Raw genomic sequence first — 17,793 nt, 5'->3', positions numbered from 1 at the left:
TGGACAAAATGGCCACGTCAGCAAAAAGAACTAACCCAGTTAGTGTTTATTTAACGACGGGGTGACACAACAACCCAAGTGTTAAGTTGGGAGTGGTGTGAGCCAAAGTCAAAGTTGAGAGTGCCAACGGCCAAATGATAATAGTTGGGGGTGTTTAAATCCATTAACCAAAAACTTAATCACTGTAAGTGTCTTGATTTTTGTAAAAGATTTGACTCACAAAAAGGTGACAAAAATAAGATGTGCTCACAAACGGTGAGAAAACGAAAATGAACTCACATTGTTGACTTAGGTGATACTACTATAGCTTCCTGGTGATTCTCCTGGTTATTATCTATTAAAATTAAACAATGCACACGTGTTAGTAACATAACCCAAATCACATTAACCGTACAACTCGAGACAGAACTCCAATGACTGAGTCAGGCAGAGCCTTGACATGCATTACGGAGTCCTAGATCAATCGGGTGTAACACGAGACAGAACTCTAACGACTGAGTCAGGCAGAGCCTTGACATGCGTTGCGGATCCCTAGATCGATTGGGTAGGGTAATAGATATGTAATCGGGAATTATAATACTTACAACGAGGCAGAGCTTCGCTTTTTAGGGGTATAATACCCGAGAGATTTGACTATCAGAGAGTTTGAGAGAGAAAAGAAAAATGAATGATTGACAAATGAGGCCGAAGGCCTCTATTTATAGCCTGACCGAAGGCGGCTCGCGGCCCGCGATGGCCTCTTCTTCTTCTTTTGCGGCCTGCGACGGAGGTAGATTAGGCCCTAGCCTTGACCAGTCAGCACACTAGCCTCGACATGTCACACCCCAACCGATGGCGGAAACATTGAGATGAGACGAAAACTAGATTGCAAGAGACATCGTAACACTATGTGACAATTATATTATACATATATTAAAAAACGAAACTTATGAATAGTAACAGGGACACCTGTCCACCTGATGTTATCTTCTATTTATTCTGTCATTTTTTATTTGTGTTTATAAGTTATTTAATACAAGTACGTTTACAATAAATTGTGTTGGCCCAGTGGTTGAGACGTCATTTGCTTATATATTGAAAGCCCAAGTTCGAGTCTCTCCTTGGGTTTTTTTTTCATCTTTTTTTTCTTTTTTCATCTTTTTTTTTTCTCACTTCTAGAGCTTAGGTTTTTGAATTTTGGAAAAAGAGAGGTGTTACAGAGAGAGCACAAGGGACATGGCCTTCGGTTGTTACAAACTCCGGCCGATTACTGAGCAGCGGCGGAATGTTAATTTTGAGCCCTAAATCTCAAATAAGAAATTTGTGCTGAATAGATTTAGGGTTTATTAGTGATTGAAGAAGTTGTGTTTTTCTCTCTAAGACGATCGTGACTTTGATTTGATGTATTTGTTGTGGTGGAACACCCATCTTCGCTGGGTTTGGTCGATCAGGTGGTTTGAAGTGATGATGGTTTCGTCATGAAACACCGACGGAGACGGCGTTAGGGTTCACGATTAGGGTTTCATGCCTTCTTCAGCTGACTGCGTTCTTCTCCAGAGACACCACATGTAACATTGCTTTTATTTGCCTCATCGTTTAATTTAGGCTTAAAGATATATTTTGGAATGTGTTTGGTGTTTGAACATGTAGTAAGTGAGCCATTGTTTCTCAGGTTTGTTTCACACCCAAAGAAAGAGAGAGATGGAGACGCGCTCGGATTTTAAACACAACGGTTTTGCGGCAGCGGTGGGTCGGAATCGGAGATCTGGCAGCTGTGCTCCACGGTAGACACATCTATATATCTCAACCGAGTCAGCTTTAGCTTCGTGCGCACATTGATCTATGGTATGATTAAAGGAGTTGTTTTTAATTTCTTTTGTTAATTGGTGTGATTATTTATGTGTTTTTGTTTGATTAATGATTATGATGGTTGATTGAAGATAAGTGTAATTGTATTTGTGAGTATGTTTATGTGATATTGGGTTTTAGGGGCTGCCTTAATTTTGATATGATTTGGGGTTTGTAGTTTATTTAAGCTATTGAATCTGTGTTTCTAAATTGAAATGGAAGAGTACTGTGTTACGGAAGTAAGTTTATGCAAACTTGTACATATGTAATACTTTCATGCTTGAACTCAGCTATAAATAGTTCCTTTACTACCCACATAGTAGCAGGTGTGTCTGATATATTTATTATCTGGTGAGGAAAAATGGATTATGATTCTTTAAAAGATCCAAAGTTGTCAAATGATGCCAATAAATTAAGGCATCAAAAAATATTTTTCTATGATGTGGAGGTGACAAGGAAAACGAACTTCTTTTAGGGACGTAAGTGGAGGTCTCTTGACATTAAAGTGGCAGATAGAATTTTGTTTCTATACGTTTTGGCACTTTTTGCTCAATATACGTTCAGTTGGGATGCTTTTTCGACGACATTTCTGCTATACCTTTTAATTGGGATATTGGGTATAACCATGTGTTACCGCAGGCTTCTAGCGCACCATAGTCTCAAGCTACCTAAATGGCTTGAATACACATGTGCTTAATTGGGAGTTCAAGCTATCCAGGTATATAACCTTTTTAGTTTGGTTTTATAATGGTTAATTCTTTCTGGTCCCTCCATTTGGATATACATTATTGTACATAATTGGCTTGTAATTTTAACAAAAGACTCAGTGATTTTTGTAGGGATCCAATATATTGGGCGAGTATCCATAGGTATCATCATTAGTATGTTGATTTGGAGAATGATCCACATACTCTCCCACTTATGGATTTTGTTTAGTCACATGGGCAGTGGCGGACCCAGGTTTTTTTTTTCAATGGGGTTCCTTTTTTGGGTGTTCGAATTTTTCACAACCAAACATTAGATATTTTCGGGTCGGTCGCGGTTCGGGTCCGGTCGGGTCGCACATAAAAATACAATATTATAATACAAATATAGGATCATTACTTGTTAGAAAAATACAATAACAATACGATGTCGTTCGAAATAAATAAAAATAATACTAAAAATTTCAAGTAAGTTGTATGTCATATTATATTTTCTCTATTCTTAGTAGGGCTGTTCAAAAAGCTCGCGGCTCGGATTTAGCTCGGAAAAAGCTCGTTCGATTTGGCTCGGTTTAAAAGTGAGCCGTGTCACACCCCTTTCTGCGGCGGAAGCACGAGGTGTGATCATGAAAGGTTCTCATTGCATACGAAAGGTAAACATACTATATGCTCGAAAACAACTTTAAACATTACATTACCGAAAACATAAGTCAAGTGTTTACAACACATGATAGCATATTGTCTTAAAAGTTACAACTTTATTTAACGATAAACAAAGCGACATCCACGAGCATGCGTAGGACCACGCGCACATCCACCTTTAGTTACCTGAAATACATGTGAGTTTTGGAAAAACATCAACATAATGTTGGTGTGAATTCATGCAGTGATTGTTTTTGAATGTTTAATATCCTTGAATGAAAACATAGTATAAAACTGGTAGAATGAATGAATGTTTGAATGTAACTTGTAAACGTATATGTAACTGGGTACTATGACTGTTTGAATGTGTGAGATTGCTAGTGGTTTGCAAGGCCACTAACATATGTCACGACATAGGAAGCCACCAAACCTAGGCATTTTTGTCGACTTGACTGAGACACAGAAGCACTCATTGGTAGAAGTAGGCCAAGAGTGGGGTTGCTTGAAACCCATTAGATCTAACCTTTTGTTCCGCGGTCTGAATGTATACGTAGATTAATGGTGCTTATGGTACCCTATTCGAGACATGGTCTGGAATGTTTCACTTGAATGTTTTTGTACCCATCATAACATATGCAAACAATATTCAATTTGTGACATGTATTTCACCCCCGAAGTGTAAAACAAAAACAGTTAAAGAAAAGGGGGAGCATGAACTCACAACTTTGCGTTCCTGTGCGTCGTAAACTTCACCGGATTTGCTTAATTAACGTCGTAACCTATACGCGTTTTCTTAACGTTAGTCACTAGACTTACGTCGCACAAGTTCAGTCACTCACTTTTGTGTATATTTTCTTGTGTTAAAAATATTTTATATTTTTAACTAAATGTCTTACTTATATTATTTTCTCACGAATAAATATAAGTCTTTTGTGTTTTGCACTTTGCATCCGAATTATGTGTCTAGTATATTGTATGTGTATCTTCATGTTTATACTCCTCATGAGTATTTAGTGTATTTTTTTACGTCTTAATACGCTAGCATGTATAACACATACTATATCCACTTAGCACAAAAGTTGGTGATAAAATAATATATATTTTTCTCTCAAAAATATACATACTTATATCCATTTTTATTTTTGAAGAAATCCTCATTTCTTATCACCAAAAATTAGGGAAACCTTGGTAATACTCTTAAATACATTTTTAGGGAATAAGTTTCTCAAAAACTTATATTTTTCTAAGTGTCAAGATTTATAAAAATTTTGACAGAGTTTCCCCTAAAAATGGAGGTTTCCCATGTTTTCAAAACATGTGTTTATTTTCTTTTAAATCGTCAACAATCATCAACAACAATTATCAACAATAATCATCAACAACAATCACTAATTTTCCCCATTTCATGAACTTGAATACTTACCAAAATTGTGTAGTAACTTACGAGCACATTTAGTAAGTCTTGTTATCTTTATAAATAAGTTTGATTTCTTAAAAACCTTATTTTTAAAGAATATGAAGTTTCACAACTTCTAGTCAGTTTTTACGAAAATTATTTCTTTGCTAAAAACTTTTGTTACACAAGTGTCCACACACTTGTTTGTTCACAAAAATCACTTTTGTTTGTGTAAGATCCGGTTTAGAACATGTGATTTCTTTTGACGCTTGGTCTTTTGAAAATACCACTTGTAGATACATAGATCGGCTAGTTTTAAACACTATTTCACAAGTAAAACGCTTTTACACAAGTTCATGATTCGTATGTGGTAGAGCTTCACCCTTTAACCCTTGTTTCATTCAAAACAACCTTATGTCATGATTCATGATCACGACCAAACCGGGTTAAACGATGATCCGAGCTACCACAACATAGGTCGGGTCTAAATAATCACAAATTTCAATTACTACAACATTTACACAACTAGTGAGCTTTTAACCATCGTTTTTCATGTTTTTAGTAGACTTTAATGAACCATTTTGTAAGATTTCGAGTTTTAATCATTACACATCACATTAACCACTTCAAAATAGTTCATGAAGGTGTATTAAGTAACATACCACTAGCTCGAGGCTAGGGAGGAATCTAAGCGCAAATGAAGTGGATAAAAGCTAGAGGATGAGGTCCTTCGATCTCCGAGTGTACCAAGCCTTCTTATGCGTGACACTTGACACTTGTATGATGTTGGAATGTGAAGAACAAAATCGAAAAATATGATGGATGATCAAGGGGTGTTTGGCCGAAAGTTTTTGAGGGAGAGGAGAGACTAGTTTTATGGTGTTGGGTGGTGAATTGTCTAATGTGCCATCTCAAGGTATTTATAGACATTCCATATGGCATATTCCTAGCATATTCCTGGCATATTCCTGGAATATTCCTAGCATATTCCTGGCATATTCCTGGAATATTCCTAGCATATTCCTAGCATATTCCTGGAATATTCCTAGCATATTCCTGGCATATTCCTGGCATATTCCTGGCATATTCCTGGCATATTCCTGGCATATTCCTGGAATATTCCTAGCATATTCCTGGCATATTCCTGGAATATTCCTAGCATATTCCTAGCATATTTCTGGTATATACCTGGAATATTCCTAGCATATTCCTAGGTTTTCTGCGTTGTCTGCGTTTTGCAGTGTAAGCACTGTGTCGCGTAGGAACACACGGTACGCGCTTAAACACGAAAAAAATAACGTTTTTAAGCGTTTTAACTTATTTTTTCAACATGAACCTGATTAAAATTAAATTTTAATCATAACAGAATATTTGTGGGATTAAATATTATCCGGGCGGCCATCAACGTTCGTTTCGCAGTTTTTTCGTAATTAGTTCTGCACTTAAAGTGTGTTTCGGGTGCCTTTTAGTGCGTGTTTTAGCTTTCGTAACGACCATAAATTAAACCCTGATATGTACTCTTGGGTTTTAATGTACATTTGTCGTAGGACCTACACCTAGGCCTCAATTCTAATGTCTGACTGCTTTTTGCAGTTCCGTTGACACAGTGTGTCTTACCGGTGAGTTTACTAATATTTCTGACGCAACGCTCTCGATTGCATGAAGCAATATTTTGTAGTATACAATGTGCATGAATTCACTTGCTTAGCATCTAATTAGTCAATGTTGACATTTAAGCACATAATTGCAGTCATTAAATAATAATTAAAGTGTACGGAAGTTACCGGTTTTGTGCCAGTTGTCACAGTCTCCCCCCGTTAAAAGAATTTCGTCCCGAAATTCAGGATGAACTAACCCTCGCAGGAGTCTCTTTGAATAGGTGGGGATACTTTTCCTTGAACTGGTCTTCGCGTTCCCATGTGTATTCGGGCCCATGCTTAGAGTTCCAACGTACTTTGACAAGTTTCACACTGCTCCTCCTGGTCTTCTTGACTTTCCAGTCAGTAACCTCGACGGGTTGTTCTGTAAATCGGAGGGCGTCATCAATATGCACTTCATCCGCAGGGATGATCACGTTTTCTTGTGTTGGACTCTTCTTTAGGTTGGACACATGAAATGTATCATGTACTCCATTAAGTTCTTCCGGTAACTCCAACTTGTACGCCACGGTACCAATTCTCTCCAAGATTCTGAATGGTCCGATGTATCGTGGATTCAGCTTCCCACGCTTTCCGAATCTGGCTACGCCCTTCCATGGTGAGACTTTTAACAACACCTTGTCTCCCACCTCGAATTCTACTGATTTTCTTTTCGGATCAGCGTAGCTCTTTTGTCGATCTCGAGCCGCCTTAATGCGCTCTCGGATCTGCGCAATCTTGTCGGTTGTCTCTTGAACGAGTTTAGGACCAACCATACGTTTATCTCCGGCATCTGCCCAACATAAGGGCGATCGACACTTGCGGCCATACAGAGCTTCGAACGGCGCGGCCTTTATGCTTGTATGATAACTGTTATTGTAGGAAAACTCAACTAAGGGTAGGTGAGTATCCCAGCTGCCGCCTAGATCCATGACACATGCGCGAAGCATATCTTCTAACGTCTGTATAGTCCGTTCGCTCTGGCCGTCTGTTTGCGGATGGAATGCCGTGCTTAGATCTAACTGAGATCCAAAGGCTTCCTGAAATGATTGCCAGATTCTTGAGACAAAGCGTCCATCTCTGTCTGAAATAATGGAGGTCGGCACTCCATGACGTGCCACAATTTCCTTCAAATATATCTCTGCCAGTTTTCCAGTGCTATCCTTTTCTCGGATTGGTAGGAAATGCGCAGACTTCGTCAATCGATCAACTATTACCCATATCACATCGTGCCCTCTTGGGGTCCTGGGTAACTTTGTTATGAAGTCCATCGAGATTTGCTCCCACTTCCACATGGGAATCTCTGGTTGTTGTAGCAGGCCAGACGGTTTCTGATATTCAGCCTTAACCTTAGCACGCGTTAGGCATTTACCAACATAAACAACAACGTCGCTCTTGAGTCTCGGCCACCAATAGTATTCTTTTATGTCTTGATACATCTTGTCCGATCCGGGATGGATCGAGTATCTTAACTTGTGCGCCTCTTCAAGGATGACTTCTCGTAGGCCACCATAGAGCGGAACCCAAATACGCTTTTTAAAGTATAAGGCTCCCTCTTCATTTGGCGCCATGTACTTCAATGCACCTCGGAGGTATTCAGCTTTGCGGTTTTCCACCTTAAGGGCTTCTTGTTGTGCGTCACGAATACGTGAAGTGAGGTTCGATCGGATAGTCATTTCCAATGCTCGAACCCGTAGGGTCTTAACTCTTTCCTTTCGGCTCAACGCGTCCGCTACAACGTTTGCCTTTCCTGGGTGGTACTTAATCTCACAGTCGTAATCATTTAGCCGCTCGACCCATCGCCGCTGGCGCATATTCAATTCCTTCTGATCAAATATGTGTTGCAGGCTTTTGTGATCTGTGAAGATTGTACATCGAGTACCATATAGATAGTGTCACCAGATTTTCAAGGCGAATACCACTGCGCCCAGCTCCAGGTCGTGAGTGGTATAATTTCTTTCATGTACCTTCAATTGCCTTGAAGCGTAAGCGATGACCTTTTGGCGTTGCATGAGCACGCAACCTAGTCCTTGTCGCGAAGCGTCGCAGTATACCACGAAGTCTTCCGTGCCTTCGGGTAGTGACAATATTGGTGCATCGCATAGCTTGCTTTTGAGTAGCTGAAAAGATTCTTCTTGCTTAACACCCCAGTCATACTTCTTGTCTTTCTGTGTAAGGGCGGTTAGTGGCTGAGCTATTTTTGAGAAATTCTCGACGAATCGCCTATAGTAGCCCGCTAAGCCCAAAAATTTCCGAACTTCAGTCGGGGTTTTGGGAGCTTCCAATTCTTTATGGCTTCAATCTTGGACGGGTCTACATGAATTCCCTTCTCATTCACCACGTGACCAAGAAATTGTACTTCGCGAATCCAGAATTCGCACTTTGAGAACTTTGCATACAGTTTCTCTGTCTTCAGTAGTTCCAAGATGGTTCTGAGGTGTTGCTCGTGCTCTTCTTTCGTCCGAGAGTAAATCAGGATATCATCGATAAATACAATCACGAATTTATCGAGATATGGTTTACATACATGGTTCATCAGATCCATAAAGACCGCTGGTGCATTCGTCAGCCCGAATGGCATCACAAGAAACTCGTAATGTCCATAGCGTGTTCTGAATGCCGTCTTTGGTACGCTTTCTTCTTGTATCCTTAACTGATGGTATCCAGATCGAAGGTCGATCTTGGAATAGTAGCTTGATCCTTGCAACTGATCAAATAAGTCATCAATCCTCGGTAGTGGGTACCGATTCTTGATAGTGAGTTTGTTCAGTTCTCTATAATCGACGCACATTCGCAGAGTTCCATCCTTCTTCTTCACGAACAATACTGGGGCTCCCTAGGGCGAGAAGCTTGGCCTTATGAATCCTTTATCCAACAACTCCTGGAGTTGTGTAGACAATTCTTGCATCTCGGATGGTGCAAGTCGATAGGGCGCCTTGGCTACAGGAGCGGCTCCTGGAACCAAGTCGATACAGAATTCGACTTGTCGTTGCGGAGGTAGTCCTGGTAAATCTTCGGGGAAAAAACATCAGGAAGTTCCTTTACCACAGGAATGTCTTCGAGTTTCAGCTCCACAGCCTTTTTATCTACAACATGTGCCAGGAAAGCGACACATCCTTTCCTTAAGCACTTCTGTGCTTTCATGCAGCTGATGATTCGCAGAGGCGCGTCTTGTTTTTCTCCATGCACGATGAGAGTTTTATCATTCGCCAAAGGGATGCGAATGATTTTCTCATGACAAATGACTTCAGCTTTGTTCTTGGATAACCAGTCCATGCCGACTACTACATCGAAGCTACCTAATTGGATAGGTAAGAGGTCGATGCTAAATTTTCACCAAGTTCTAGTCTGCAGCCTCTAACAACTTCGCCCGATTCAGCAAGTTTACCATTGGCTAGTTCTATGGAATAAGGAATTTCTAATCTACTAGATTCTATTCCAAGCGTACGTTTAAATTCCACGGACATAAAACTATAATCGGCTCCAGTGTCGAATAATATGGATGCAAAGTGATTGTTAACGAGAAACGTACCGGTGACCACGTTAGGATCCTCGCGTGCGTTCCTTTTCTTGTCACCAGACGACTCAGCATGCGTCTCGGTCTTTTCTGTCCAGAGTACGAACGCCACTGCACCTCCAGTGCCGTCGAAGTTCAGCGGTTTGCAGTCGAGAAACTGCTTGAAAGTGCAGCCCTGAGCTGCGTCTCCTCCAGATGAATCTCCATTCCCATTACGTCTTGCATTGCTTGGTCCTCCAATTTGTTCAGTACGATTCGCCTCGTACTGGGCGATAGCTGCGGAGATTCTTTCCTCCAGTAGGGCGTTTAGCTCTTCAGCAGTTCTTGGAAGTGGGGGGAGGAGGAGGTTGATCACGAGCATTCACAGCTCTTCTGGGTGCCATGTTCTGACAGAACACGACCCAATAGGGTTTAGACATTTATTTGATATCGTCTTACTAGACAGTGGTAGTATGACATATACCCACCTAAGTGACATCAAACAATCCGCTAATTAAATCAATTCATACAGCAGCAAGCATGTATAAATAGATAAATGTTGGCGGTTCTTGTCTTTATACCCTAAATTATTACTCCACCGAGTATTTATTAGGCTGGGGGAAGGGTGCTCACGTTTGACCCTTTTCTTGTACTAAGGGAATCTATACGTGATAAGACTTGCTGTGGTTTCTGTGCACTGAATTCCATAATTATGTATGTATCCATAATTACGTAACTCCTTGCACGGTCCGCACAGTTCGTTTCATCCTCGTATTTCTTCCTTCAGATGGGCCATCGCTTTCAGATAAAGTCACGTATATTTGTGACATTCTACTTCTAGTATATGCTAATTATCACACATAATTGCAATTAACTCTCAATTAAAGACAAGTGCTACTCCTGTGCACCCTAAGTCTCGTAGTGTCTTTTCTAGACTCATGTAGACAGTTTCAGGTTGTGGATGTCGCGGGACGTTTTATGCAATGAAAACTCTTTGAAAAATTGTTTTCGTGATAGGATCCTAGAGATTGTAGACTAGACTCGAGAAGGAATCCTGGTTCACTACAATCGCAGCTCTGATACCAATCTGTCACACCCCTTTCTGCGGCGGAAGCACGAGGTGTGATCATGAAAGATTCTCATTGCATACGAAAGGTAAACATACTATATGCTCGAAAATAACTTTAAACATTACATTACCGAAAACATAAGTCAAGTGTTTACAACACATGATAGCATATTGTCTTAAAAGTTACAACTTTATTTAACGATAAACAAAGCGACATCCACGAGCATGCGTAGGACCACGCGCACATCCACCTTTAGTTACCTGAAATACATGTGAGTTTTGGAAAAACATCAACATAATGTTGGTGTGAATTCATGCAGTGATTGTTTTTGAATGTTTAATATCCTTGAATGAAAACATAGTATAAAACTGGTAGAATGAATGAATGTTTGAATGTAACTTGTAAACGTATATGTAACTGGGTACTATGACTGTTTGAATGTGTGAGATTGCTAGTGGTTTGCAAGGCCACTAACATATGTCACGACATAGGAAGCCACCAAACCTAGGCGTTTTTGTCGACTTGACTGAGACACAGAAGCACTCATTGGTAGAAGTAGGCCAAGAGTGGGGTTGCCTGAAACCCATTAGATCTAACCTTTTGTTCCGCGGTCTGAATGTATACGTAGATTAATGGTGCTTATGGTACCCTATTCGAGACATGGTCTGGAATGTTTCACTTGAATGTTTTTGTACCCATCATAACATATGCAAACAATATTCAATTTGTGACATGTATTTCACCCCCGAAGTGTAAAACAAAAACAGTTAAAGAAAAGGGGGAGCATGAACTCACAACTTTGCGTTCCTGTGCGTCGTAAACTTCACCAGATTTGCTTAATTAACGTCGTAACCTATACGCGTTTTCTTAACGTTAGTCACTAGACTTACGTCGCATAAGTTCAGTCACTCACTTTTGTGTATATTTTCTTGTGTTAAAAATATTTTATATTTTTAACTAAATGTCTTACTTATATTATTTTCTCACGAATAAATATAAGTCTTTTGTGTTTTGCACTTTGCATCCGAATTATGTGTCTAGTATATTGTATGTGTATCTTCATGTTTATACTCCTCATGAGTATTTAGTGTATTTTTTTACGTCTTAATACGCTAGCATGTATAACACATACTATATCCACTTAGCACAAAAGTTGGTGATAAAATAATATATATTTTTCTCTCAAAAATATACATACTTATATCCATTTTTATTTTTGAAGAAATCCTCATTTCTTATCACCAAAAATTATGGAAACCTTGGTAATACTCTTAAATACATTTTTAGGGAATAAGTTTCTCAAAAACTTATATTTTTCTAAGTGTCAAGATTTATAAAAATTTTGACAGAGTTTCCCCTAAAAATGGAGGTTTCCCATGTTTTCAAAACATGTGTTTATTTTCTTTTAAATCGTCAACAATCATCAACAACAATTATCAACAATAATCATCAACAACAATCACTAATTTTCCCCATTTCATGAACTTGAATACTTACCAAAATTGTGTAGTAACTTACGAGCACATTTAGTAAGTCTTGTTATCTTTATAAATAAGTTTGATTTCTTAAAAACCTTATTTTTAAAGAATATGAAGTTTCACAACTTCTAGTCAGTTTTTACGAAAATTATTTCTTTGCTAAAAACTTTTGTTACACAAGTGTCCACACACTTGTTTGTTCACAAAAATCACTTTTGTTTGTGTAAGATCCGGTTTAGAACATGTGATTTCTTTTGACGCTTGGTCTTTTGAAAATACCACTTGTAGATACATAGATCGGCTAGTTTTAAACACTATTTCACAAGTAAAACGCTTTTACACAAGTTCATGATTCGTATGTGGTAGAGCTTCACCCTTTAACCCTTGTTTCATTCAAAACAACCTTATGTCATGATTCATGATCACGACCAAACCGGGTTAAACGATGATCCGAGCTACCACAACATAGGTCGGGTCTAAATAATCACAAATTTCAATTACTACAACATTTACACAACTAGTGAGCTTTTAACCATCGTTTTTCATGTTTTTAGTAGACTTTAATGAACCATTTTGTAAGATTTCGAGTTTTAATCATTACACATCACATTAACCACTTCAAAATAGTTCATGAAGGTGTATTAAGTAACATACCACTAGCTCGAGGCTAGGGAGGAATCTAAGCGCAAATGAAGTGGATAAAAGCTAGAGGATGAGGTCCTTCGATCTCCGAGTGTACCAAGCCTTCTTATGCGTGACACTTGACACTTGTATGATGTTGGAATGTGAAGAACAAAATCGAAAAATATGATGGATGATCAAGGGGTGTTTGGCCGAAAGTTTTTGAGGGAGAGGAGTGAGTAGTTTTATGGTGTTGGGTGGTGAATTGTCTAATGTGCCATCTCAAGGTATTTATAGACATTCCATATGGCATATTCCTAGCATATTCCTGGCATATTCCTGGAATATTCCTAGCATATTCCTGGCATATTCCTGGAATATTCCTAGCATATTCCTGGAATATTCCTAGCATATTCCTGGCATAGTCCTGGCATATTCCTGGCATATTCCTGGCATATTCCTGGAATATTCCTAGCATATTCCTGGCATATTCCTGGAATATTCCTAGCATATTCCTAGCATATTCCTAGGTTTTCTGCGTTGTCTGCGTTTTGCAGTGTAAGCACTGTGTCGCGTAAGAACACACGGTACGCGCTTAAACACGAAAAAAAATAACGTTTTTAAGCGTTTTAACTTATTTTTTTAACACGAACCTGATTAAAATTAAATTTTAATCATAACAGAATATTTGTGGGATTAAATATTATCCGGGCGGCCATCAACGTTCGTTTCGCAGTTTTTTCGTAATTAGTTCTGCACTTAAAGTGTGTTTCGGGTGCCTTTTAGTGCGTGTTTTAGCTTTCGTAACGACCATAAATTAAACCCTGATATGTACTCTTGGGTTTTAATGTACCTTTGTCGTAGGACCTACACCTAGGTCTCAATTCTAATGTCTGACTGCTTTTTGCAGTTCCGTTGACACAGTGTGTCTTACCGGTGAGTTTACTAATATTTCTGACGCAGCGCTCTCGATTGCATGAAGCAATATTTTGTAGTATACAATGTGCATGAATTCACTTGCTTAGCATCTAATTAGTCAATGTTGACATTTAAGCACATAATTGCAGTCATTAAATAATAATTAAAGTGTACGGAAGTTACCGGTTTTGTGCCAGTTGTCACAAGCCGAGCCGGCTCGGCTCGGTTAGAAAGTGAGCCTAGCTCGGCTCGGTTCGGCTCGCTTTGTAGCTCGGATCAGTTTAGCTCGAATTATTTTACTTATAATAAGTTTTAATTTTATATACGTTATAATATATTACAAAAAAAACTGATTATTATTTACATGTATATAGGTTTGTAATTTGATATTTATGGCATATTTGAAGATTGATTACCATACTAATGAACTAATATTGTATTTTATTGAAATTAAAACTTATTTTGCGTTGTTAAACTTGATTTTGGTTTGAATTGCATTAGGCTGAACTTATTTTGAATATATTTATTTAAATTATTGAATAATATTTTAGGCTATTAAATTTTTAGTGGTATATATTAGTTTTTTTTTTATAAAATCGAGCCAAACCAAGCCGACCCGAGCTAGCTCGGTTTAAAACCGAGCCGAGCCCGAGCTTAGATTTTCAGCTCGGTTTCAAATCCGAGCCGAGCCATCTCGGTTTATAATCGAGCCGAGCCCGAGCTTGGCCTGGCTCGGCTCGGCTCATGAACAACCCTAATTCTTAGAATGTAATCAACTCTGTAAGTTGTGGATATTCAAGTAAGAAAAAATAGAGAAATTAGAGTTGAATGGTAAAAAAATTATATAGGGTATGTGGTCATGCTTTAAGGGTGTTCAGTTGTGTTTTGAATTGAGTTTCAAGGTGAAAGCCGCAGTTGGTTTAAAACCTTAAGTGATATAGTTTGTTTGTGGAATTAAAAACAAGAAATGTGTGCTTAAAGAGTCTCGAACTATTGACCTATCAGTTTCAACCGAAGTAATTTACCACTGCAACGACTTTTACTTTGTTATTATGTAACACATGTGGGCCTTATGGCAGGGGGTTTGGGGGTCCATCTTATATTTGTATGGGGTCTTTAGAAAATTTACAATACCGTCTCTGCTAAATTGTTTTAAAACACTGGGGTCCGAGGACCTCGACCCACACCAAGTGGGTCCACCCCTGCACATGGGCTGGTTATTTGACAGTGGCTACATTATGGAGAAGGTGAATAGTTATAATGTTATGCAACTTCATGTTGTTTATATATCATTAATCTAAACTTTTTCATGTTATTAATTTATAATTATATGACTTCAAGTACAAGGAACATAAAAATGTAGAAGATTTAGAAAGCCAAGCGTTCTATAGGTTCCACCGCTTTTCATCGGGCTAGAGAAAGAGATAGGGTTGCAGCATAGAGAGATAGAAAGCTAGATAGATCTTTCATGAAGAAACAAGAATCACACACCAATGTATTAGATGAATTCCGGCGATGAAGATGATGATGGTAGTTGTATCAGTGGAGCGTTGGTAGTGCCTGCTAATAGAGGTGATGGTAACATGTTTGAGACGAGTGGTGGTGACAGTAAAGGCTTTGATCGCTTCCAGCGAGTTTTTCGACTATCATCGGTAAGAATCATCCCGCACTTGAAATATATTCCAATTACAGAAACCGAAACATAAGATTGTAATCTGACTATTGATATTTTTAAGGTTATTAGAGGTTGTTGATGGTGAATTTCGGTTATAAAGGTGAGGGGTTGCCGTGATAATGTTCGGTGTAGTAAATGGTGGCTGGTTGTAGATGATGGTTGTTAACAACCGTAGAAAAATAGTGATAGGGGGGGGGGAAACGATGATGGAGTTCTGGTGAATGGTAGTGGTTGTGCCTGGTTGAATCAATGGTGGTCCCTTTTAGTTTCTATTCTTGACAAAATTCAATTCCGAATACTTCAAAGTTCACATGTTTACAATTTGTGATTCCTTTGAATTTTTTTCCGAATCAAACAGTAAAGAGTTCTGTGAATCAAGCTCCCCTAATAATACCATCACCACCACAACCAGTTAACATAACAGGAAGGGAGCATTGATATACCAGTTGGCATACTTTGACTTTCAAAGTCAAACAACCCATTTTTCCTTTAAACTGATTCAAGCATCTAGCTTATTAGGAACACTAACATCATCGTTAGTGTAAGTAGGGTAAATATTGTTCGATGATTTAGACCTGTTGTACTCTACACATTCCGATTGATATATGAATAAAAACAATTGCTGATATATTTTTTTGGTGTTATTGCAGGCTGACTACTAGAAGAGGAGATGACCTAAGTCGCCAAGGATAGAAGGCGTGACGACACCAACTTTCGTGCGAAGATTAACATGCAGGGATCTTTTGATGTTTGGTATCAAAGTATGTAAACATTAAACACACAAACCATACATGTGACGCGGGAAATCTAAAAACAACGTATTAATGGTTTATAATCACATATGCTAACCACAATGTAAATCGCGCAACGCGCGACTGGAAATGACCCTAGTATAGTTTAATTTAGATTCATAAATTTCTAAAATGTCATACAAGAATCAAATAAAGACAATATTGTTTCAAATATAAAGTACAAATAGATTTAGTCTAAGTGTGTTTCTATGTCCACTTAAGTCTTGTTTCTTCACTTAGCATCATCTTGTCTATCGAACCTGCAACATGTATTAAAATATTAACAAAAAGTTGACGAGTATACAAGTTTGATACATAGCATAAAAATAGTTTTAAAATAGTCTAAGGCTCGTATCCAACATGAATCACAATATGCAAGTTACTAGTATGTCGTAACGGTGTCAAGTATATGTTCAAACCCAAGAATCCAATGTGTTAAAATAGTCTATCCCAATAGTTTAACGGGAAGTAAAATAGTTTAACTTAACAATACCCCAAGTCTCGTGGGCGGTGCATTACCCCTATAGCGCTATAATTGTTAAGGCGGGCTTGTACGAAGTTAATGAGCATATAGACACGAAAAGTTTAACATCACATACGAGATTAACAAGCATTATATAGTTTCATGTTTTAAATATGGATAGAGAGCGGTTTAAATAGTTTCAAGTGTGTTTATAATATAGAATACATGTTGCATCCCAAAGTGTTTAAAAATAAAATTGGATCGAGTATACTCACATTGGTTGCGTTGCGATTCCTTAAAAATAACACACGAATAAAAAGAGGGAAACTTCAACAGATGGGAATTATCCTAAATAGTTCACATGATACACTAAGTTGGACATATATTAAAGTCTATGGAAATATAGGGTTTAGGCAATTAGGGTGGTTAGATCTAAATTGGGAAAATCTAGTGGTTTAAGTAGTATAGTTTAATTATTTAACTATATACTTGATTAAAAAATCATTATTAAATACATATTTATTTAAAAATAATTAATTTGTAGTTACTAAGAAATTTGATCAGTTACGAAGTGTTGAACAAAGTGTGAGGAGAAGGTTTATTATTTATAAACAGTTCTAGGTATAGTTGTTTTAATTAAGTAGTTTATTAATTATAAATTTGATTATTAAATTATTGATCTAAAGAATTAACGATACATAAAAAAAATATAGTTTTGATAAGTTTAATGAATATTAGCTAGTTTAATGAATATTAGCTAGTAAATTTTAGTTTGAGAAAAACACCCCTTTTTTAACAGTTGCAAAAAGAAGGTTTGGTATCAAAGGAATAAAGAAATGGTTTAGCATAGATTTAAAAGAAAAGAAAATGATAAACAGATGTAGACCATCTGGGCTCTGGTTCGAAGTGTTAAGTGTACAGGTTCAAAACCATCATATACTAAGTAGACTTATTATTTTCTTCATAAATGTCACCCATTGTTATCATATTCTTCATGATCAATCTTTACAAGTAGATTATAAATGCCAAAAGATAACAAAAATAAATGAAGTGGAATCATAGGCAGAAGCTATAC

At 37.9% G+C, this 17,793-nt stretch overlaps 1 long non-coding RNA gene across 8 annotated transcripts; it reads left to right on the top strand.

Annotated features, from left to right (window-relative positions):
* The first annotated feature begins 1,101 nt into the window (after positions 1 to 1,101).
* LOC110877722 lies at positions 1,102 to 16,296 on the top strand. Of its 8 annotated transcripts, none has more exons than XR_004866324.1 (6): positions 1,104 to 1,547; positions 1,652 to 1,824; positions 2,467 to 2,545; positions 2,667 to 3,184; positions 15,131 to 15,441; positions 16,115 to 16,296. It is a non-coding gene; the product is annotated as an uncharacterized LOC110877722 (long non-coding RNA). The 8 variants fall into 8 exon arrangements; XR_004866326.1 differs by having other exon boundaries at positions 1,107 to 1,547; positions 3,038 to 3,184; XR_004866323.1 differs by having other exon boundaries at positions 1,102 to 1,547; positions 1,652 to 2,545.
* The last annotated feature ends 1,497 nt before the right edge of the window (positions 16,297 to 17,793 follow it).

This window comes from Helianthus annuus, chromosome 9 (assembly GCF_002127325.2).
Source record: "Helianthus annuus cultivar XRQ/B chromosome 9, HanXRQr2.0-SUNRISE, whole genome shotgun sequence".
Lineage (NCBI taxonomy): Eukaryota > Viridiplantae > Streptophyta > Magnoliopsida > Asterales > Asteraceae > Helianthus > Helianthus annuus.
The sequence above is the reverse complement of the archived record's forward strand: the minus strand, read 5'-3'. Positions and strand labels throughout refer to the sequence as shown.